General features: G+C 41.1%; 1 pseudogene; it reads left to right on the forward strand.

Annotated features, from left to right (window-relative positions):
- LOC110132707 (vacuolar protein sorting-associated protein 35-like) overlaps positions 1–24200 on the forward strand; it is a 60669-nt pseudogene that overhangs the window by 24689 nt on the left and 11780 nt on the right.

Consider the following 24200-nt stretch of genomic DNA (forward strand, 5'->3'; position numbering starts at 1 on the left):
CTGTCTAGGTTGCACTTTAAGAGCTCAAAAATTCAAAACCTTTTCACCAAATCCTTCAAGAGAATTGCCCTTTCAAGATGTACCTGCCTTAATGCACAGCCCGTGTTCACCCCCGACCCCTATCCAACAGTTTGAGCAGCATTCATATATAGAGAAAATAGTAACCTTTGGAGTCAGACCAGCCATGGTCTGAATTCCAGAATTCTATTTATTCTGTCCCTGATGTAGGGATGATGATGTCTACCTCTTATAATTATTGTAGGAATTAAATGAGACAGATGGTGCGAGAAAAGTATCTGGCATAGTATCTTGCACATGGTAAGTGCTCAGTAAATATTACCCATCACTTTTGTATTATTACTCAACAATGTTCATTACTCTTCTTCATATAAACAGTGGGATAAGTCATGGGGATGCTAATTTCTCTGTGAAGTGGGATTTTCTAAGAAGGTCTCTTTGAGAGGCTATGCAATTAGAGATGGTAGCAGAAAAGCTGAAAGAGAAGTTTCCTCTCCTCTGACACTTCCAAGTAAGTGTTGAAAAATTTGGTTCTACTCTTAACTCCATATTTTTCTCAATCAGTGTATTTCCTCACTTTTGGGCCCACCTTTTCCTTCTCCTTCCCCTCACTCAACATGTTTGCATTTTGTCTCAGATAACTCTAGAGCCACTCACCCAGGACATTGTGTGCTGGGATTAACCTAAAGCTGAGAAGTGGGGCCCACAGCAGCCCCGGGGGGGAGTCAGTTCACAGCTGCAGAAGCAGAACACAGAGGCCCCACAAGCAGTGAAAGGACTGACTCTGCTATTTAGCAGGAGGCTGTAGATTCTTTCAAGATAGCCCTCTAAGAAGGGACACTGACAGCCTCTCGTGGGGACTCTGGGCTGCTCTCCACATGTGTGCTCATCGTCATGAGTTTCAGCTGCTTGACCTGCATAAATGATTTTGTTTACAATTTTTCTCTATATTCCTAATCATCATTTAAGGGAAGAAAAAGTCACTTCTTTAAGGTAACTGGCTCTCATATTACTCTCTAGGCTTAGCTTGATTGCTAGCTATGAACACAAAAGATCCCTTTATTAAAAAAAAAAATTCTTAAATATACACAGTCAAAAATGTAGATACTCAAGTTCCTTCATTAACCTGAATTAGAAATAATGACTGTAAGAAAAAAGTCACTGTAGGAATTCTTTATTTTAAAAGTAAAGAGATGTTTCCAGGAGACATCTCACTATTGACCTCACATTTTAGTGACAGGAATTCATTCAACCCCATAACATTCAACTTCAATTATTAGAAACCACAGTAGGCTGAGCCAGGAATTTAAAACCAGGGTCCTACTCCCATGCAGAGCCTCAGTGTTGAGTCTCTGGTTGGTTCTAGTAATTTGTTCCTGCTCTGCTGAAAGATGGAAATGGGGCTTCCCTTGTGGCTCAGCTGAAAGATGGAAATAGAGCTTCAGCCACTTCACAGGTTTGCTAGGGGTCAAATCATGCAATGCAGACTTCTCAAAGGAGTAAGAGAGAATGTCTGGGGGGAAATGAGTTGCTTTGTCTCCTGCTTTGATTTGTTTTTAGTTATGTTGTTTGTTTGAAAATGTAAAACATCATTAAGAAAGCTCATAAACTGTGGCATTTGTCAGAGTGGCACATTGTTTTATAAGTTTGAGAAATACAATCAGGATTTGTGTTTTGTGTAAATGTTCTTTTGCTAAAACACATAAGCATTCTCTTTAGTGAATAAAACTATTTCTCAAAAATAAAATACAATTCAAATATGTTATACTTTTAAAAGTAAGGCAGAGAAGCAATCATTTAAACTTTTTGAGATTTTTGGTTGGACTGCAAAAGCTTTCTGGGTTCCCTGAGTTAAAACAAGAACTCCTTCAAATTCCTGCTGACTTGGATTGCAGGGGTAGCTTTACCATCGTGCGCTGTAACCTGGGTGCTTGGGTGTTCTGGGGAGTGAAGGGTGATTGCCCTGTAAGTAAATAAGAGGTCAGAGGGCTCATCACTTGGGGTGGGAGGGCACGTGTGTGACCGTGAGCCTGAGAACAGACGAGCAGCCCGGCTGGTTCCCCGCTTCCAGACCTCCGCTCCTGTCCCCGCAGACCGAAGCAATCTCATGGTTTATTTTTGTTTTCATTTTATCGCTTTATTTTATTTTACGGCTATTCGTCCCAGCCCTGTGCCCCTTCAGGCAAGACCGAGCTGAAGGGACCCGAGAAGCCGTGAGAGCTCCCCACTGCGCCCCGCCCGCCCACGGCAGCCTCTTCCGCCTGGCCTTCGTGCCCGGGCCCCCACCCGCGAATCGCTGCTGACCCCCGCAGCCCTGCCGGCCTCTGGGGGCACGATTCCGAGCAGAGCAAACGAAGTTTACAGCTTAGCGGGGAAACACGATCTACTGCAAAGATGATTTTAGTAGAACGTGATGTAGATCTGTTAAAACGGAGTCTTCTTCCTTGTGAGCCTGCTGCCACTTCTACCACTGTTCGGATCCGAGGCCTCCCGTCCACTCCGCTCACCTCCTGCTCACGCCAGCACTTAGGAGCTGAGAATAGCCCAGAAGTTTCAAGGGCACAAACCGTTGCTTAACTCATAAGTGTTTCCCAAGGTTACTTAAAAATCACATCCACAAGTGATAATGTGAGACCAGATTCTCTGCCAAATTACCAGTTCCTCAGTCACAGCCTGGACTCCGTCAGACTTGCTTTATTTATTCATCACTTAACATCTGGAAGGACTCGGTTGTCCCAATGAGCTTGGACGCAGCCCACACGAAATCATCTGACTTCTATTAATTCCCCTCCGCAGTGATTTTGAGACGGTATTATCTTGTTCATGTCAGGGATGCCTCATTAGTGCTGCTGATATGTCAAACCATCCTGCTTCCTTTATCATCATCAGAGTGGCGAAGTCATGGGAAGGATGACATGATGATTCAGCTGAGACTAGCGCTTGGGCAGGACAAATCCTGCAACTTCTCTGCAGTGGGATCCGCTAGCGCGTTTCCCAGCTCAGTGACCTTGCCACCTTCTAGCACTTGTTCCAATTAAGAATCCACAATTATTTTTTAAACCCCAATTCTTCATATTGGTCTATTGATTTGTACACACAACAGAGAGCAGCTCTCCGGAGAAAGGTGTGCTTGTTCAAGATGAAACGGGACAAGCCCGCCTAGCATGAGACAGAGTAGGAAGCCCAGCCTCCCTGGGGCTGCTGTCAGCTCCTCAAAAGCCACTTCTCATCATCAGGTTGTCAGCAGCTTAGGACCTAAAGACTTGCAGTCTCCAGAAATGCTTAAGATCCAAAATAATGAGGCCAGAAGGGATGGGATTTCAGACATCATATCAGATGGTGCACTTGGTGAGAAATCTTACATCTGCAAAAAGTGCTCAGACATGCAAGTAGACGGTTATTTTCACTCAACAAACAGCAAGTAAAATCATTTATGGAGCCTCCACAGGACTTGCGGAGTCAGCCCAATCTATAGGCAAATATACAGGTACATCAGTCAACCAAATGGAATTTAAAAATGTACCCGTCTTCCTGCCCCATCCATCAGTAGAACACTGAAGTGGTGAGACCATATGCGTTCAAACCAACAGTACTATATGATAGCGTTCTACTGTTGGACCAGAAACCACAAATACACTGTGGTAGATTGAACTATGGCTCCAAACCATCACCTCCTTCTGTATGCGCACTCTCTGCCAGGGGACTTTGCAGCTCCTTATGTTAGAGGCAGGTGTACTTTCTCCACATGGCTGTTGGCCTTGGCCAGTGCCTCCTGCTGGCCAGTAGGACTGCAGCAGAGATGATGGTACCAGAGGCTTGATGTGGGGCTTGTCGTCCAGGCTTCGGTCATTGCAGGGGAAGTGTTGACCCAGCCAGCTCACGGCTGTTCAGCTCACCCACTGAACAGCCAAGATCTATTGACTTTCAGTCAATAATATGCTACAGGAAGTGAACATTTCTGTTTCAAACACCAGTTGCTAACTGATAGAAAGGCATGTAAGTTATCAGTGGGTTCTCCAGAGTTTGCCCAGTTACTGAAGATTGTTTTCTTCTTTGTCTTTGCTTTCTAAATTTGCTGCAATTATGCCAATAAATAAGATGCTACTGTGAGTTTAAGTGACTTGGAACTGAGACAGTCACTGAAAAATAGTAGCGGTTTTCCTTGTGCTGTTCCCAAGGGCCCTGCTGTATTCCAGAACACAGCCCTTGAACACATGCACAACTCCAGATGTTTTTCCTAGTTCCATATTTCTACTATTTTCTCAGATTCGATAGCCATGGTCATAAATTAGTTTCATTGTTTTTAAGTCCAAAACATATACCCACTCTTTAACTTTGATTCCAAGAGGTATTTTTAGTGCTCACTTAAGAGGTAGAGGAACAGGTGGAGGCGGTCTTTCAGAGAAAGACTAGAACCCTAACAAAGATTTTCAGAAACACCTCAGGCTTACACTCAACATCTTATAGAACTTACTGCTGCTGTAAACACCAACAACAGTTAAATGCAATTTCTAAGAGCTACATAAATAATTGCAATAAAACTATGAGCTATCTAGAAATAAATCTAACAAATTATGTGTAAAATTCTTATGGAGAAAATGATATCATTTAATCAAAATTCATTAAAAGGACCCAAAAATGCATTATGTTCAAGGGTAGGAAGGCAAAATCATTAAATTTTCCATACAAATAAATTATAAGTTTAGTTCAATACCAATCACAATCCTGAGAGCATTTTTTCTTTTTGGTGGTCTTTAGTAAGTCAGTTCTAAAATGTATATGAAGGAACAGAAGACCCAATGCAGTCAAGACAAATGCCTCCTAAGGCTAAAAATGTCACCACAAGAAAGAGCATCACAGAAAACCATAGTTCAGTTCAGTCGCTCAGTCATGTCCGACTCTTTGCCACCCCATAAATCACAGCATGCCAGGCCTCCCTGTCCATCACCAACTCCCAGAGTCCACCCAAACCCATGTCCATTGAGTTGGTGATGCCATCCAGCCATCTCATCCTCTGTCATCCCCTTCTCCTCCTGCCCCCAATCCCTCCCAGCATCAGGGTCTTTTCCAATGAGTCAGCTCTTCGCATGTGGTGGCAAAAGTATTGGAGTTTCAGCTTCAACATCAGTCCTTCCAATGAACACCCAGGACTGATCTCCTTTAGGATGGACTGATTTTATCTTCTTGCAGTCCAAGAGACTCAAGAGACTTCTCCAATACCACAGTTCAAAAGCGTCAATTCTTTGGCGCTCAGCTTTCTTTAGAGTCCAACTCTCACATCCATACATGACCACTGGAAAAACCATAGCCTTGACTAGATGGACCTTTGTTGGCAAAGTAATGTCTCTGCTTTTAAATATGTTATCCAGGTTGGTCATAACTTTCCTTCCAAGGAGTAAGCATCTTTTAATTTCATGGCTGCAATCACCATCTGCAGTGATTTTGGAGCCTCCAAAAATAAAGTCTGACACTGTTTCCACTGTTTCCCCATCTGTTTGCCCAGATGCCATGATCTTAGTTTTCTGAATGTTGAGCTTTAAGCCAACTTTTTCACTGTCCTCCTTCACTTTCATCAAGAGGCTCTTTAGTTCTTCTTCACTTTCTGCCATAAGGGTGGTGTCATCTGCATATCTGAGGTTATTGATAATTCTCCAGGCAAGCTTGATTCCAGCTTGTGCTTCTTCCAGCCCAGCATTTCTCATGATGTACTCTGCATATAAGTTAAATAAGCAGGGTGACAATATACAGCCTTGACATACTCCTTTCCGAATTTGGAACCAGTCTTTTGTTCCATGTCCAGTTCTAACTGTTTCTTCCTGACTTGCATACAGGTTTCTTAAGATGCGGGTCAGGTGGTCTGCTATTCCCATCTCCTTCAGAATTTTCCACAGTTTATTGTGATCCACACAGTCAAAGGCTTTGGTATAGTCAATAAAGCAGAAATAGATGTTTTTCTGGAACTCTCTTGCTTTTTCAATGATCCAGCAGATATTGGCAATTTGATTTCTGGTTCCTCTGCCTTTTCTAAAACCAGCTTGAACACCTGGAAGTTCACAGTTCACGTATCGCTGAAGCCTAGCTTGGAGAATTTTCAGGATTATTTTGCTAGTGTGTGAGATGAGTGCAATTGTGCAGTAGTTTGATCATTCTTTGGCATTGCCTTTCTTTGGGATTGGAATGAAAGCTGACCTTTTCTGGTCCTGTGGCCACTGCTGAGTTTTCCAAATTTGCTGGCATATTGAGTACCAGCAAATATGATTATTCACAGCATCATCTTTCGGGATTTAAAATAGCTCAACTGGAATTCCGTCACCTCCACTAGCTTTGTTCTAGTGATGCTTTCTAAGGCGCACTTGACTTCACATTCCAGGATGTCCGGCTCTAAGTGAGTGATCACACCATCATGATTATCTGGGTCATGAAGATATTTTTTGTACAGTTCTTCTATGTATTCTTACCACTTCTTCTTAATATCTTCTGCTTCTGTTAGGTTCATACCATTTCTGTCCTTTATCGAGCCCATCTTTGCATGAAATGTTCCCTTGGTATCTCTAATTTTCTTGAAGAGATCTTTAGTCTTTCCCATTCTGTTGTTTTCCTCTATTTCTTTGCACTGATCACTGATGAAGGCTTTTTTTTTTTAATCTTTCCTTGCTATTCTTTGGAACTCTGCATTCAGAGGGGACTATCTTTCTTTTTCTCCTTTGCTTTTCGCTTCTCTTCTTTTCATAGCTATTTGTATGGCCTCCTTAGACAGCCATTTTGCTTTTTTGCATTTCTTTTCCATGGGGATGGTCTTAATCCCTGTTTCCTGTACAATGTCATGAACCTCTATCCATGGTTCATCAGGCATTCATAGTTCATCAGATCTGGTCCCTTAAGTCTATTTCTCACTTCCACTGTATAATCATATGGAATTTGATTTAGGTCATACCTGAATGGTCCAGTGGTTTTCCCTACTTTCTTCAATATAAGTCTGAATTTGGCAATAAGGAGTTCATGGTCTGAGCCACAGTCAGCTCCTGGTCTTGTTTTTGCTGACTGTATAGAGCTTCTCCATCTTTGGCTGCAAAGAATATAATCAATCTGATTTAGGTTTTGACCATCTGGTGAAGTCCATGTGTAGAGTCTTCTCTTGTGTTGTCCCACGCCCAAGGTCAGGGGCGGCGGCCGAGAGGAGCTACCCCACACCTGAGGAGTGGCAGCCGTGCGGGCGCAGGAGGGCCGAGAGGAGCTACTCAGTGTTCAAGGTCAGGAGGGGTGACCGTGAGGAGATACCCCTCGTCCAAGGTAAGGAGCAGCGGCTGCGCTTCGCTGGAGCAGCCGTGAAGAGATACCCCACGACCAAGGTAAGAGAAACCCAAGTAAGACGGTAGGTGTTGCACGAGGGCATCAGAGGGCAGACATACTGAAACCACAGTCACAGAAAACTAGCCAATCTGATCACACAGACCACACCTTGTCTAACTCAGTGAAACTAAGCCATGCTGTGTGGGTCCACGCAAGATGGACAGGTCATGGTGGCGAGGTCTGACAGAATGTGGTCCACTGGAGAAGGGAATGGCAAAGCACTTGAGTATTTTTGCCTTGAGAGCCCCATGAACAGTATGAAAAGGCAAAAAGATAGGACACTGAAACAGGAACTCCCCAGATCGGTAGGTGCCCAATATACTACTGGAGACCGGTGGAGAAATAACTCCTGAAAGAATGAAAGGATGGAGCCAAAGCAAAAACAATACCCAGTTGTGGATGTGACTGGTGATAGAAGCAAGGTCCAATGCTATAAAGAGCAATGTTGCATAGCAACCTGGAATGTTAGGTCCATGAATCAAGGCAAATTGGAAGTGATCAAACAGGAGATGGCAAGAGTGAACGTCAACATTCTAGGAATCAGCAAACTAAAATGGACTGGAATGGGTGAATTTAACTCAGATGACCATTATATCTGCTACTGTGGGCTAGAATCCCTTAGAAAAAATGGAGTAGCCATCATGGTCAACAAAAGAGTCTGAAATGCAGTACTTGGATGCAATCTCAAAAATGACAGAATTATCTCTGTTCATTTCCAAGGCAAACCATTCAATGTCACGGTAATCCAAGCCTATGCCCCAACCAGCAATGCTGAAGAAGCTGGCGTTGAACAGTTCTATGAAGACCTACAAGACCTTTTAGAATTAACACCCAAAAAAGATGTCCTTTTCATTATAGGGGACTGGAATGCAAAAGTAGAAAGTCAGGAAACACCTGGAATAACAGGCAAATTTGACTTTGGAGTACAGAATGAAGCAGGGCAAAGGCTAATAGAGTTTTGCCAAGAGAACCCAATGGTCATAGCAAACACCCTCTTCCAACAAAACCATACAGAATCACTCAATGATTCTGTGATCAATCACATCAGCATCAAATAATTTGATCCAAATACTATCAGCAACTTAATCCACCCCCACCATGGTTAGAAGCAGGAAACCCCATGTGGTATGTCCTTCATTCTGTTTGCTGGGATAGCTGGGGCTCAGAGGGCAGCTATCATTACAAATATGAAGGACCGTCACATGGAAGAATCCCACCAACAGAATCCTGGAGCAAGGAAGGACTTTCTAATATCAGACTTCACAACAGTTGAGGTGCAGCCTGTGCATAAGAAGGCTGCCCACCACTGACAACCTCTCATCCCCTCTCATCCACTCACTGAACAACCCATTCAACAACTGCTCGCTGAGCGCCTGCTGCACTGTTGTAAACTCAGAGGTACACTACAGAAGAGAAGAGGTGTGATCTCCACATATGCAACTCACAGTCTAGACAGCAGGATAAACACAGACACTGGTCACACTTTATCATTTTGTGCAAACGTAGTTACATATGCACATACTTATATGTACACACGCACATAGTTCTATATATTATTTTACATTTGTGTATGTTATTGCTGTTCAGTCTCTAGGTCGTGTCCAACTCTTTGTGACCCCATGAGCTGTAGCACTCAGTCCTGGCTTCCCTGTCCTTCACCATCTCCTGGAGCTTGCTCAAACTCAGTCCATTGAGTCAGCGATGCCGTCCAACCATCTCATCCTCTGCTGCCCTCCTCTCTTCTTGCCCTCAGTCTTTCCCAGACTTATGTAATTTATAATGTGAAATGTGCCATGTAGTTTAATTACATAGGTACTTAAATAATTAGAGGTGTAATTTCAGAATGTGAATCAGCAGTGTATGTGTTTGGAGAAGGGCCCGGGGATGGTTTTCTAAATACACTTTAGCCAATGCTCTCACTGTCTCCGCACCTGCACGTGGGCATGTCAAAAGTCCTTAGACAGAAGCCAGCTCCTAGGAAACAGGTGCAGACTGACTCCACAAGCAAGAAATGAGGGCTCGGGGGCCCTAGGTCCCCCAGAGTCACCCTTGGCTGCTGGCGGGCACCTAAATCCACCCTCCAGGACACCTCAGCCCCTGGGCATGAAGGCGGGAGAAAGCAGAGCTGATGGGAAGATAGGTTCAGCAAATGCAAAGTTTATGGTCATAAAAAGCAATTTTGGAAAATTCCCTGGCAGTCCAGTGGTTAGGACTTGGCACTTTCACCGCTGTCACCTGGGATCAATCCCTGGTCAAGAAATTCAGATCCCATAAGCCACATGGCACAGACAAAAACAAACAAGGCAGTTTTCCCTCATCAAGGGAGATGTCGCCCTTAAATTATTTGAGATTTTATAAAATATAGCATTCATCTGCTATTTGCATGTTTATAATGAAATAATGAAATAAAGATATTACTGTTGTGGGCGAATCTTCTATTTGCACATACACATGTATCAGAGGAGCCTGGCAGCCTACAGTCTATGCGGTCACAAGAGTCAGACACAACTGAAACGACTTCGAACACACGCACGTGTAACATAAATAACCATATGCTCAGGTGCTCAGTCGTGTCTGACCCTTTGCCACCCCAGGGACTGTAGCCCACCAGGCTCCTCTGTCCATGGGATTCTCCAGGCAAGAACATTGGAGTGGGCTGCCATTTCCTTCTCCAGGGGATCTTCCCGACCCAGGAACTGAACCTGGGTCTCAGGCATTGCAGGCAGATTCTTTTCCAACTGAGCCACCAGAAAAGATAATACTCATAAATCATCATAAATATTTATAAATAATACATACAGAATTTATTTTTTCAGTTCAGAGTTTCCTAGAATAACAATGCATTCTCTAGTGCATATGAAAATGCTAGCTTACTAGAATTTTTCTAATTGTTTACAAATCATAATCCATCATGTATTTCAAAATTAATTTCTAATGCTGTATTTACCTTAATGCTTACTTCAATACCAGAGAAGAATTTCCAAATTTGAAAACGTCCCAAAAAATATTAAAGGCCCTTCAAGGCTTTTCTTTTGACTGATTTGAATGTGACTTTCAGGTTGAAAAATACTTGCTTCCTGGACTGCCTACCATTTGTGGTCCCAGCGAAATATCAATTAGATTGGATTGCTTTGGATTTGGAGTTTTTGGTCTGGGTATGGAGGATCTTAGGGCTGAAAGACTCTTCAACACAGGTATACAGGATTACACACACAATTTAACACTGCAATGATCACTGTGTAAAGACAAAACTTGAGAAACATTTTTGGTTATGTCAGAGTATTAACTACATTTATAATCTTCAAAAAGTTTCAGAAGTCCTGAGTGGAAGCAGAACATGCTTCATATAATTTACCAGGTAGGCTCACAGTTGAGCAAAATGTGCTAATCGTGGAAAGAAAAAGGGAGAGACACATTCAGAATTTTTTAAAATTTGCCTCGACAGTGTTCGGTATTGTTCACACCTGAAACCCGGGAGGAATCAACGCTGTTGCCAGCATTGCAGTCCCTCACTGTATCACTTCCTCGCTGCATATGAGAGAAATGTCGGAAGCTGGGAAGGATCCCCACAGAAAGATTAAAGAGAAACACAGGTGGAGGCCAAGGCCGGGCAGGGAAGACCCTCTCCTCTGCCCAGAGATGTGACTGAGACTCCGCGCCCAGGAGCAGGTGCCCTCCTTACCTCCCCCGGTGACATCCGCCGTGGCGGACTGAGGCTCCTTGGAGTCTTCCTTCGGAAAGTGCCAGTGGTCACCCGCTCTGGGATCAGTGAGAACAAACAGGGTCCTGCCGTGAGTGTTTGCCTTTTCCTTCTTCCCCATGTGCTTAGGCCTCCATTGAGCTTGGTTGGATAATCAAAATGAAAGATCTTGGAAATTAGTTTAGTTTTGGACATGACTGATTTCTTTGAAAGAGCATTCCTGCTAAATTGGCTAGTTACAGAGTATATTACATTCACTTTTCCTAGGTCACTGGGCATGCCTAAACAACATAAAATGTCAGAATTTTTAATGGGAAAGAACACTATATAACTCTCCTGTGGAGGCCAAGTTCTATCCAAATACTTGGGAAGAGTCAATCAGTGCAAGTGAACTTAGGCCTCATCTGATGCCTTGGACAGTCCTGAATGGGTTGGATGTCACCATGGTAATGGGATGCTCCAGATCTGATTTGTAAGATAGTTCATCTACTTCATCTCATGAAACAGTAAACACACCTGAAAAGTTAATTAATGACAGAACTGACAAAGACTTACAAAATTCTTATTGTTTTGCAAGTTAAGCTTCTAAGAATTATAAATTGTATTTCTATTAAAATAGAATTTAGTGAGCATTTAGTAGCAGATAACTTTTCATGACATTATGTGAGATCTCTTCTTTAATGTCTTATAGCCCTTCTGTCACAATGGCCTGACTGTTCTTCTAAAACCATTCAGAAATGCTTTTAGTCTGGGTGCCAAAAACTAGTCATAATGTGCACCAAGTAAAGTGGTCATTTTACAGACACCATGCAAATGTGAGGCAGTGTTTCCGTCCACAAGGACACTGTGATGCTCTAGATACTTGAGGGGTTCCTGGCTAAGGGAAGTCACAATTTTAACTTGGAATAACAGGGGAAGCCCCAATGTTTGTTCAGAATATTTTGAAAGGAGTAAAACATTCAAGTGTGCAATTCAGTGATGGGATTGGTAGCTGGGGCCTTGGAAAGCTACTTTCATAACAATGCTCTGTTTACAGTAAGTTTTATAATTATTTCTATGCAAATTATAGAACTATGAACTTCCAGATGTTCAAGCAGGTTTTAGAAAAGGCAGAGGAACCAGAGATCAAATTGCCAATATCTGCTGGATCATTGAAAAAGCAAGAGAGTTCCAGAAAAACATCTATTTCTGCTTTATTGACTATGCCAAAGCCTTTGACTGTGTGGATCACAATAAACTGTGGAAAATTCTTAAAGAGATGGGAATACCAGACCATCTGACCTGTCTCTTGAGAAACCTGTATGCAGGTCAGGAAACAACAGTTAGAACTGGACATGGAAAAAAAGACTGGTTCCAAATTCGGAAAGGAGTATGTCAAGGCTGTATATTGTCACCCTGCTTATTTAACTTATATGCAGAGTACATCATGAGAAATGCTAGGCTGGGTGAAGCACAGCTGGAATCAATATTGCTGGGAGAAATATCAATAACCTCAGATATGCAGATGACACCACCCTTATGTCAGAAAGTGAAGAGGAACTAAAGAGCCTCTTGATGCAAAGGAAAGAGGAGACTGAAAAAGTTGGCTTAAAGCTCAACATTCAGAAAACTAAGATCATGGCATTCGGTCCCATCACTTCATGGCAAATAGATGGGGAAGATGGGGAAACAGTGTAAACAGTGGCTGACTTTATTTCTCTGGGCTCCAAAATCACTGCAGGTGGTGACTGCAGCCATAAAATTAAGACACTTGCTCTTTGGAAGGAAAGTTATGACCAAACTAGACAGCATATTAAAAAGCGGAGACATTACTCTGCCACCAAAGTCCATCTAGTCAAGGCTATGGTTTTTCCAATGGTCATGTATGGATGTGAGAGTTGGACTATAAAGGAAGCTGAGTGCCGAAGAATTGATGCTTTTGAACTGTGGTGTTGGAGGAAACTCTTGAGAGTCCCTTGGACTGCAAGGAAATCCAACCAGTCCATCCTGAAGGAAATCAGTCCTCAATATTCATTGGAAGGACCAATGGTGAAACTGAAACTCCAATACTTTGGCCACCTGATGTGAAGAGCTGACTCATTTGGAAAGACCCTCATGCTGGAAAACATTGAAGGTAGGAAGAGAAGGGGATGACAAGGGGTGAGATGGTTGGATGGCATCACTGACTCAAGGGACTTGAGTTTGGGTGAACTCCAGGAGTTGGTGATGCACATGGAATCCTGGCATGCTGCAGTCCGTGGGGTGGCAAAAAGTTGGACATGACTGAGCGACTGAACTGAGCTGATGCAAATTATTTCTAAATAATGAAGAACATTAAGTTCCTTGTATAGCAATAATGAAACGACTGCTAAGATTCCATGTATACAAATTATTTTAAAAGAAAGCAAGTCAGACACCGTGGTGTCAGATATTCCTGGATGGAATAAAGACTACCTCTGAGCGACTCCATTTCCACAATAGGGGGTCGGAATGGACTGCATTTTATGACAGAGCATCTGTTTAGACTGTGTTGGTCAAGTTATGTTTTTCCATCACACAGGCAGGTTCTGCACAGAGTTGTTGGGGTACACTGACAGGAGGACTTGGCAGAACTGGGCCTGCTGTGTACACTTGCAAGTGTTAGTTTTTCTGCAGGCAAAATAAAGGGCAGAGCAAGTGGTTTATAAGTTCCCTTTCTAGCAAAAAATAAAATTAAAAAAAAAATTGTCCAAGGGATCAAGTTATTATTTTTCTACCACTAAATACCATATATTCAGTAGGCATTAAACACAATATCCTGTAAAGAAAAGTCAGAAGGAAGCAGATTTCTTCACAACATATGGGTTTTCAAACAAATAACAATGAAATAATGAATGCTCTGGAGTTAAACAGACTAAGGAAATACTAGGTAACCTGTAACCTAAGATGATATACAAAGAATTTCTGTTTGACTGGGAAATTGATCTACCAAAGGCCTTGGGTTTATTCTAACATAAGATTTCATGATTTTGAGTTTCATTCAACAATACTACAGACTGTGATCCTATTCTTCAAACCCTAGTTTTTACAAGATACTGAGAGAAAGGGCTATAGAGCCACATTCGTTTTTTTGTTTTTTGGTTTTTTTTTAAGCAGTTTTACAGAGGTATAAGAAAGTGAAAGTGAAAACCTAAGTCGCTCTGTTGTGTCTGACTCTGTGATCCCATGGACTGCAGCCAACCAGGCTCCTCTGTCCATGGAATTCTCTAGGCAAGATACTGGAGCGGGTAGCCATTCCCTTCTTCCAAGGATCTTCCCGACCCAGGGATCCAACCCCAGCATCCTGCACTGCAGGCTGAATCCTTACCATCTGAGCTACCACAGAAGCCCATAATTGACATAACATAAACACACATATCAAGTATGTACAGTTTAACATTTTGACATCTGTATTCACTCAGGAAAGCACCACTCATTATTATAATAAATGTGTCCATCATTTCCAGAAGTTTCTTCCTGCTGGTTTTTAATCTCTCCCCTGTGGCCCTCCCCTCCTCCAGTACCCAGGCAAAAATTCATCACAATTGAGTAGTTTTCATTTTCTAGAATTTTATATCAGTTGAATCATCCAATGTGTACACTTTTTGTCTGGATTGTTTCATCAGCCTGATTATATCAAGACATCATTTTACCAGCATATGTCAGCACCTCTTTCCTCTTTATTGCTGAGTAGTGTCCCATTGTGGGACTGTATAACAGGTTATCCATTCACTTACAGATAGACACATGTGTGCTTCCAATTCTGGCTATGACATATAAAGCTGCCCTGAGCATTCATGCATGACTTTGTGTTAACATATGCTTTTATTTTTCTTAGTAAACACCTAGGTGTAGAATGATTGAACACACTGAAGTTGTGTGCTCATCTTTTAGAAACTCTGCAAATTGCCTTCCAAAGCAGCTATACCATTTTGCCCTCCCCTTCCGCCTGCCCACCACCCAAGTGAGAGTTCCAGTTGGTCTTTTTACCTGTAGCCAACCTTCCGTGGTTTAACTTTGTGCTTAACCAGTAAATAACGGTATCGAATGTACTTTCATGTGTTTACTTGCCACTCTGACTTCTTCTGTGGTTCAAATCTTTCGTCCATTTTGTAGTTGGTTGTTTTGGTTTTTTTTATTATTGAGCTTTGAATGGTCATTATATAGCCTAGGTACAAGTTCATGACTTGCAAATAATTTCTCCCTGGCTTCTATTTTTATTCTCCTAGTAGTCCTTCAAGCAGCATCAATGTTTTATGTTAATTAGCTTAAATTTATCCACTTTTTTCTTTAATGGGCCATGCTTTTGATATCATACCTAAGAAACAGGTCAAACAAGATCTTTTGTTTATTTTTTCTAGAAGTTATTTAGTTTAAAAGGTTTAAAATAATATTTCTTCCTGAAATATTTGATAGAAATCACCAAAAAAGCCATCTGAGCTTGGTGGTTCCATTGTGAGAAGGTTTTGTTTGCTTGGTCACTAAAAATTCAGTTTCATCAGTAGGTACATTATTCAGGACTGTTCGGGTAATCTATTTCTTTTTTGTCATCCAAAGAATTCACCCTTTTCGGGGAAATTTGTCCCTTTTATCTAAGATATACAATTTATTGGCATAAAGTAATCCAAAATGCTCCCTTATTTTCCTTTTATTACCAGTACAATCCGAAGTAACGTCGCCTCTCTCATTTCTGATGCTGGTAGTTTGTGTCTGCAGTCTTTTCTCTCGCTCCGTTTGGCTAGTTTATCTACTCACTAAGGCGAGCCGTCAGCTCCATCTCCTGAACCCCGGGGGGACGCCCTGCTCCTGCCTGGATTTCCCCTCCCACCTCTCTGGTGGGTGAGCTGGGCCAACTTATGTTTGTTTCTCGTCTTTCAGTGGTCACGGTCCTTCAGTGCTTGATTCCAGGGTCTTAAAATTATTGTTTCATACATTTTGGCTGCTTTTCAGTTGTTTCAGACTTAATGGTAAATATAATCTCTGTTATTTCATCTTGTCAAGAAGCAGGAGTCTCCTCTCATTTTTGAGACCCAGAGAGATTGAAAGGGCCTTTTGTAACCATTAATATTTAACTCGGTAAATTGTAGGAATCATATATTATATCTCTATTAATCAGGACAATTCCACTTGGGGAATGAAAGTCTCAGTGCCTATTATATATACATAAATATGATTAGGAAATAAGAGTTTTGTTCAACATGTGTAGTAAATTATTTTTTTGAAACGTGACTACTGAAAAATAATTGTATGTCCAAAATACTGCAATTGTTCATGCCCTGACTTTTACCACCTTGTCTAGTCCCTTTAAGAAATATAGGACAGTGGGAGGATCCACGTGGGTGCTGCTTGCTGCAGGCTTAGGGGACTTGCCATGCCTATTATCTACTTCAGTGTACCACAGGTATCTTACCTGAAGAAGGAGAGCCGACAGCTGAAGCAGCAACTGGTAATATCAGTGATTCCATGGATTTTGTACTACTCAGCTTTGCAGAAATGAACAAGCTCTGGGTTTGAAAGCAGCATCAGCAACAGAACTGAGAAAAAGAAAAAAGAGAACAAGAAAGACAAGAACTGAGAATTTTAGCAGGAAGAAATTCGGTGTGCCTTAGTCAGCCGAAAAGTGTACATGTGGAACATTACAGATTGTTTTGACCAGCATATTGGAGCAAGTGGTGAACTGCAGAGATGCTTTGGCTCAGGAATGTCTTATGGAGTACATTATTCAGGTTTTTCCCTGAAGAATTTCACCTTCAAACTTTGAATCCTTTTCTTTGGGCTTGTGCTGAGTTACACCAATATGTAAATGTGAAAAAATAATCATTTCTTTAATTGCTAGATTAGCTTTATTTGCTCACCCTGAAGATGGACCTGGAATCCCAACAGATATTAAACTTCTTGACATATATTCACAGTAGGTGGCTACAGTAATACAGTCGAGACAAGACATGCCTTCAGAGGATGTTGCATCTTTACAAGTCTCTCTCATTAATCTCAATATGAAGTGTTACCCTGATCTTGTGGACTATGTTGATAAAGTTCTAGAAGCAACAGTGGAAATATTTAATAAACTCAACCATTAATATATTGCTACCAGTAGTGCAGTTTCACCATAAACTCACAAGACTTTTGAAGATACCCGTTGACACAACAATATTTTAACAGTCTTGAAGTTAAAATATTTTCACCCACTCTTTGAGAACTTTGACAATAAGTCCAGAAAGAGCATGAGTTGTTATGTGCTTAGTAATGTTCTGGATTATAACACCAAAATTGTCTCTCAAGACCAGGTGGAATCTATAATGAATCTGACATCTACACTGATTCAGGATCAGCCAGATCAACCTGTAGAATACCCTGACCCAGAGGGCTTTGCTGATGAGTAGAGCCTTGTAGAGAACATTTCGTACAAAGTAGGGAATATTTCATGCAAAGATGGGCTCAATAAAGGACAGAAATGGTATGGACCTAACAGAAGCAGAAGATATCAAGAAGAGGTGGCAAGAATACACAGAAGAACTATACAAAAAAGATCTTCATGACCCAGATAATCACAATGGTGTGATCACTCACCTAGAGCCAGACATCCTGGAATGTGAAGTCAGGTGGGCCTTAGAAAGCACCACTGCAAGCAAAGCTAGTGGAGGTGATGGAATTCCAGCTGAGCTATTTCAAATCCTAAAAAATGATTCTGTGAAAGTGCTGCACGCACTATGCCAGCAAGTTTGGAAAACTTTGCAGTGGCCACAGGACTGAAAAAGGTCAGTTTTCTTTCCAATCCCAAAGAAAGGCAATGCCAAAGAATGTCCAAACTACCCCACAATTGTACTCATCTCACATGTTAGCAAAGTAATGCTCAAAATTCTCCAGGCCAGGCTTTAGCAATATATGAACTGTGAACTTCCAGATGTTCAAGCTGGATTTAGAAAAGGCAGAGGAACCAAAAGAGATCAAATTCTCAACATCCATTGGATCATCGAAAAAGCACGAGAGTTCCACAAAAACATCTGTTTCTGCTTTATTGACTACGCCAAAGCCTTTGACTGTGTGGATCACAACAAACTGGAAAATTCTTAAAGAAATGGGAATACCAGACCACCTTACCTGCCTCCTGAAAAATCTGTTTGCAGATCAAGAAGCAGCAGTTAGAATCGGACACGGAACAACAAACTGTTTCCAAATTGGGAAAGGAGTACATCAAAGCTGTATATTGTCACCCTGCTTATTTAACTTATATGCAGAATACAACATGCAAAATGCCAGGCTGGATGAAGCACAAGCTGGAATCAAGATTTCTGGGAGAAATATCAGTAACCTCAGATATGCAGAACACCACCCTTAAAAGCTAAGAAGAGCTAAAGAGCCTCTTGATGAAAGTGAAAGAGGAGAGTGATAAAGCTGGCTCAAAACTCAACATTCAAAAAACTAAGATCATGGCATCCAGTCCCATCATTTCATGGCAAATAGAGGGGAAAATAATAGAAACAGTGACAGACTTTATTTTCTTGGGCTCCAAAATCTCTGCAGGTGGTGACTGCAGCTATGAAATTAGAAGACACTTGCTCCTTGGAAGAAAACTTATGCCCTAACCTAGACAGCATATTAAAAAGCAGAGACATTACTTTGCCGATAAAGGTCAGTCTAGTCAAAGCTATGGTTTTTCCGGTAGTCGTATGGATGTGAGAGTTGGACTATAAAGAAAGCTGAGCACTGAAGATTTGATGCTTTTGAACTGTGGTGTTGGAGAAGACTCTTGAGAGTCCCTGTACTTCAAGGAAATAAAACCAGTCAATCTTAAAAGAAATCAACCCTGAATATTCTTTGGAAGCACTGATGTTGGCGCTGAAATGCCAATACTTTTGCCACCTGATGCAAAGAGCCAACTCACTGGACAAGACCCTGATGCTGGAGAAGATAGACAGCAGGAGGAGAAAGGATTGACAAAGGATGAGATGGTTGGATGGCATCATCAACTCAACGAACACGAGTTTGAGCAAGCTCCGGGAGGTGGTGAAGGACACGGAAGCCTGGTGTGCTGCAGTCCACGGGGTCGCAAAGAGCTGGACAGGACTGAGACTGAACAACAACAATAGTTATGTTACTCACTGTTCTTTCAGGTGTGTAGTTAGTTTTATGTGTCAACTTGGCTCAGCCATAGTAACCACATATTTGGCCAAACATCAGCACAGATGTTGCTCTGAAGGTATTTTTAGATGAGATTAACATTTGAATCAGCAGACTTTAAGTAAAGTAGATTGCCCCCAGAATGTGGGTGGTCTCACTGACTCAGTTGAAAGTCTTAAGAGAAAGATACTCAGATTCTCCTAGGAAGAAATTCTGCCTCCAGACAGACTTGAGACTAACTGCAGCACCAGCTCTTCCCTGACTATCCGGCCTGCTAATGTGACCTGACCTGCAGAATCAGACTTGACAGTACCACACTCTTGTGAGCCAGTTTCTTCCCTATCTGTCTATCTATCACCTGTCTATCTTGGGTTTCTTCCTCTGGAGAACCCTGACTAATACAGGTGCTTTAGACTTTCTTTTCTCAGAATGTAAACTATTTAATTCAATGATCAGAACCATACCTTGTTAGTAGCATATTAGGTAATTTAAGCAGGTGACAGTTCATTGAACGAAAGACTTTGGTCTATACATCTATGTGTTTAAGGTCTATCAAACTATCTGACACTCTAAGTATTTGTTAAATGAATGAATATCTTATAATCAGATGGTTGATTAATAATGGTTGAGAGAAAATGTTAATTGAAATGTTTAAACCTGTTGAGAGATGACCAGATGAGGACAGCCATCCAGGCTATGGGCAACAAATTTAGTGTCGATGATCTATGAAGTTTTAAAAGAAACCCAACATGCATTTTGACTGAATATTTTTTCCAAAAATAAATATTTACAGGAAGAAGATGAAGATATTAAAATTCAAAGTAGATAGTTGTAAGGAAAATATTTTCTGTACACAAACTTAGTAAATCTACAATATTTCTTACTAATAAGAGATTTTAAATATAAAAGTATAATTTCAAAAAATCAAAAATATATATATAATTTCAATAAAGATATGAATAGATTTGTAACTTTTTTATTTCTTATTCAAAGTTATGACTATTCAGAATATACTATTAGCATTTTGAAACTGACATGTAGAAAGTGTTCCCATTATTTTTCAGCAATAAAAAGTACAAGTAGAGACTGAATCCTAGGGGACTTTATTATAGTTTAGTCACATATAGCACTCAGAATATAAAGAGTAAATCTCATAAGTGTGTGTTCATAAAAACCAAATGAACTCTTAAGTTGTATTTTGATGTGATACATTCTTTTTACATTAACATATTTTAACATGTAACTACAGCAAAGAGGAAACTCATCCCATTTGGTAGCTCAGGTACCCAACAGAAAGAGAAATAGGTTTTAGAACTTACACCCATTACTGTGGAGAGAGAACTTGTGATGACTATCATATAAATTAAGATATATCAAGTTATGTTCAACTCTTACATAAAATTAAAAGTCTCTATATCATTTATATATGAGTCTGTATCAGAAGTGCTTAGAAAGCCCCTTGGAAGAAAAGCTGTGACAAACCTAGATGGCATATTAAAAAGCAGAGACATTGCTTTGTCAACAAAGGTCCATATCAAAGCTATGGTTTTTCCAGTAGTCATGTATGGATGTATGGAGTCACATATGGAGGAGGAAATGGCAACCCATTCCAGTATTCTTACCTGGAGAATCCCATGGACAGAGAAGCCTGGCTGACTACAGTCTATGGGGTTGCAAGAGTCAAACACGACTTAGCAACTAAACCACCACCACCACCATGTATGGACATGAGAGTCGAACCATACAGAAGGCTGAGCACCAAAGAATCGATGCTTTTGAGCTGTGGTGCTGGAGAAGACTCTTCAGAGTCCCTTGGACTGCAAGGAGATCCAACCACTCCATCCTAAAGGAGATCAGTCCTGAGTGTTCATTGGAAGGACTGATGCTGAAGCTGAAGCTCCAATACTTTGACCACCCAATGTGAAGAGCTGACTCATTGTAAAAGACCTCGATTCTGGGAAAGATTGAGGGCAGGAGGAGAAAGGGATGAGAGGATGAGATGGTTGGATGGCATCACTGACTCAATGGACATGAGTTTGAGCAAGCTCCGAGAGTTGGTGATGGACAGGGAAGCCTGGTGTGCTGCAGTCCACGGGGTCGCAAAGAGTCGGACACGACTGAGTGACTGAACAGTAACAGTAGGAAATGTGCTTCTTGAATCTCCAAGGTTCTGGCTTATCTGCACATAAATTTACCCACTTATGTGCAAGCAATAATTCACTACATATTTGAATATTGTGCTAAAACTATTAAAGCTTATAAAAAGTAGCCCTTTTGTAGCTGTGACAACTTCTCTTTGATAGTATTTCTTTGTTTAAATTAAAAAATAGCAGACATTGACTGTTATGCAGTTGTCAGACTTTAAAAGTGTCAGACTTAAAACTAAAATTACATATTGTGCATCAACTTAATTAGGAGGAAAAGCTGCCAGATGTCTATAATTTCTCCATCCCCTACCAAGACTCATAATTCTGTAGTTCTTTCAGATTCAGAGGGAACAGGTAATTCTTAAATTCATAAATCTGTAAGAGGAATGTAGAGGAGAATGTCTTATAATCTTTAAAAATGTAAAGTCTAAATATTATACCAAGATCAAGTTATAATGGAAAAACTAATAAATATGAAAAAGAAACTAGTGATTTGCACCTGATACAAGAAAAATGTGAGAAAAAGTGCAGCCTATATGACAGCCAAAGAGGTAAAATTAATAATTTAAGAAGAACCTTTACAAATGAGTAAAACAATATGATGAATAACATAAAAATGGCAGCAAATATGAATGAATAATTAGAAAAAGAAACACTGACCAGTGAACAAGAAAAAATGTGCCACTTTATTTCAATCAAATAAGTTGCATTTGAGCTAATAATATATTATTTTATAACTTTCAGATTGGCAAAGACTAAAGAGTAAGACAATACCCAGAGCTGATGGTGATCGATTAAATAGGTGCTCTATTAATGAAGTGTATATTTTACATTGATAGTCATTATGGAAGACATCAGTAACCTCAGATATGCAGATGACACCTCCCTAATGGCAGAAAGCGAAGGGGAACTAAAGAGCCTCTTGATGAAAGTGAAAGAGGAGAGTGAAAAAGTTGTCTTAAAGCTCAACATTCAAAAAACTAAGATCATGGTATCCGATCCCATGACTTCATGGCAAATAGATGGGGAAACAATGGAAACAGTAGCAGACTTCGTTTTCTTGGGCTCCAAAATCACTATGGACACTGATTTCAGGCATGAAATTTAAAAACACTTGCTCCTTGGAAGAAAAGCTGTGACAAACCTAGACAGTGTATTAAAAAGCAGAGACATTATTTTGCCAACAAAGTTCAGTCTAGTCAAAGCTATGGCTTCTCCAGTAGTCATGTACATATGTGAGACTTGGGCCATAAAGAAGGCTGAGCACCAAAGAACTGACACTTTCAAACTGTGGTGTTGCAGAAGACTCTTGAGAGTGCCTTGGAGAGCAAAGAGATCAAACCAGTCAATCTTAAAGGAAATCAACCCTGTATGTTTGGTCACCTGATGCGAAGAACTGACTCATTTGAAAAGACCCTGATGTTGGGAAAGACTGAAGGCAGGAGGAGAAGGGGATGACAGAGGATGAGATGGTTGGATGGACATGAGTCTGAACTCCAGGAGACAGTGAAGGATAGGGAAGCCTGTCCTACTGCAGTCTGTGGGGTTGCAAAGAGTCAGACAAAACTGAGCAACTGGACAACAATAGCATGGAAGATAAACTTGCAACATTCTTGTTTATCGAGATGTAATTATCATATAACACTTACTATTTTATTTATTATCCTAAAATTTCTTATTTCTGGGAAACTAGATCCCCAGACTTGTTAAATGTTATACAGAGTAGAAGTGAGGACTGCAAGCACACCTGATGAGCCAAGTCTGTGAGCTTGAGTGAGCATACTGAATGCTGTAGTTTGGCTTTTTTTCACTTGGCTCTCAGCTGTGTTCTGTATAGTTGAAGTTTCAGTCAAGAACTTAGATAAATTGTTCTTGGTTTTCTACAGAGTTTATAGAGAAAGACAATATTTGTGTCTCCTTTGAATTATAGAATCTCAGGTCAGATATACTTTCCAGACTTAATTCCATTCTTAAAATCTAAAATTCGCAATTTTAAAGTGTACAGTTCAATCAGCTTTGGTGTATTTGCATGGCTTTCCAACCATCAGCACTTCTAATCAGGCAGGTCTTCATGCCCACCCTCAGGGAGATTCCTAACCCTCAGCACACACTCTCCACTCCCTCCCCACCCCCCAGCTCCTGGAACCACTGTTCTGCTTTCTATCTCTGTGGATCTGCCTTTTCTGGACAAGGAAAATGGAATTACAGAATATGCAGTCCTTCGTGTCTGACTCCTCAGCATAAACTTTTCACGGTTCATCTGTGTAGTATGTCAGGACTTCCTTCTTTTGTCTAGCCCTATAAAAATTCCATTATATCAATATACTGCATTTTTTTTATCCATTCATCTCTTGATGGAAATTTGAGTTGTTTTTACATTTTGGCAGTTGTGTAAGATCCCCTGGAGAAGGGAAAGGCTACCCACTCCAGTGTTCTGGCCTGGAGAATTCCAGTCCATGGGGTCACAAAGAGTCGGACACGACTGAGCAACTTTCACTTTCACTTCTAGAGCTATAAGGCTTCCAGGTGACACTAGTGGTAAAGAACCTGCCTACTAACACTGGAGATGAAAGAGACATGGGTTCAGTCCCTGGGTCAGGAAGATTCCCTGGAGGAGGAAGTGGCAACCCACTCTGGTATTCTTGCCTGGAAGATTCCATGGGCAGAGGAGCCTGGTGGGCTACAGTCCATGATGTTGCAAACAGCTGGACACAACGGAAGCAACTGAGCACAAAGAGCTATAATGAACACACTCGCGCAAATCCTTGTTGAATGCGTTTTTGACTCTTCAGAGTGTATCTGTCAGTGCTTTGAATATGTCGTCCCACTGTTTTGTGATCAATGTGGTTTCTGATGAAAAATCAGCT

Source organism: Odocoileus virginianus, chromosome 1 (assembly GCF_023699985.2).
Source record: "Odocoileus virginianus isolate 20LAN1187 ecotype Illinois chromosome 1, Ovbor_1.2, whole genome shotgun sequence".
NCBI classification, from domain to species: Eukaryota; Metazoa; Chordata; class Mammalia; order Artiodactyla; family Cervidae; genus Odocoileus; species Odocoileus virginianus.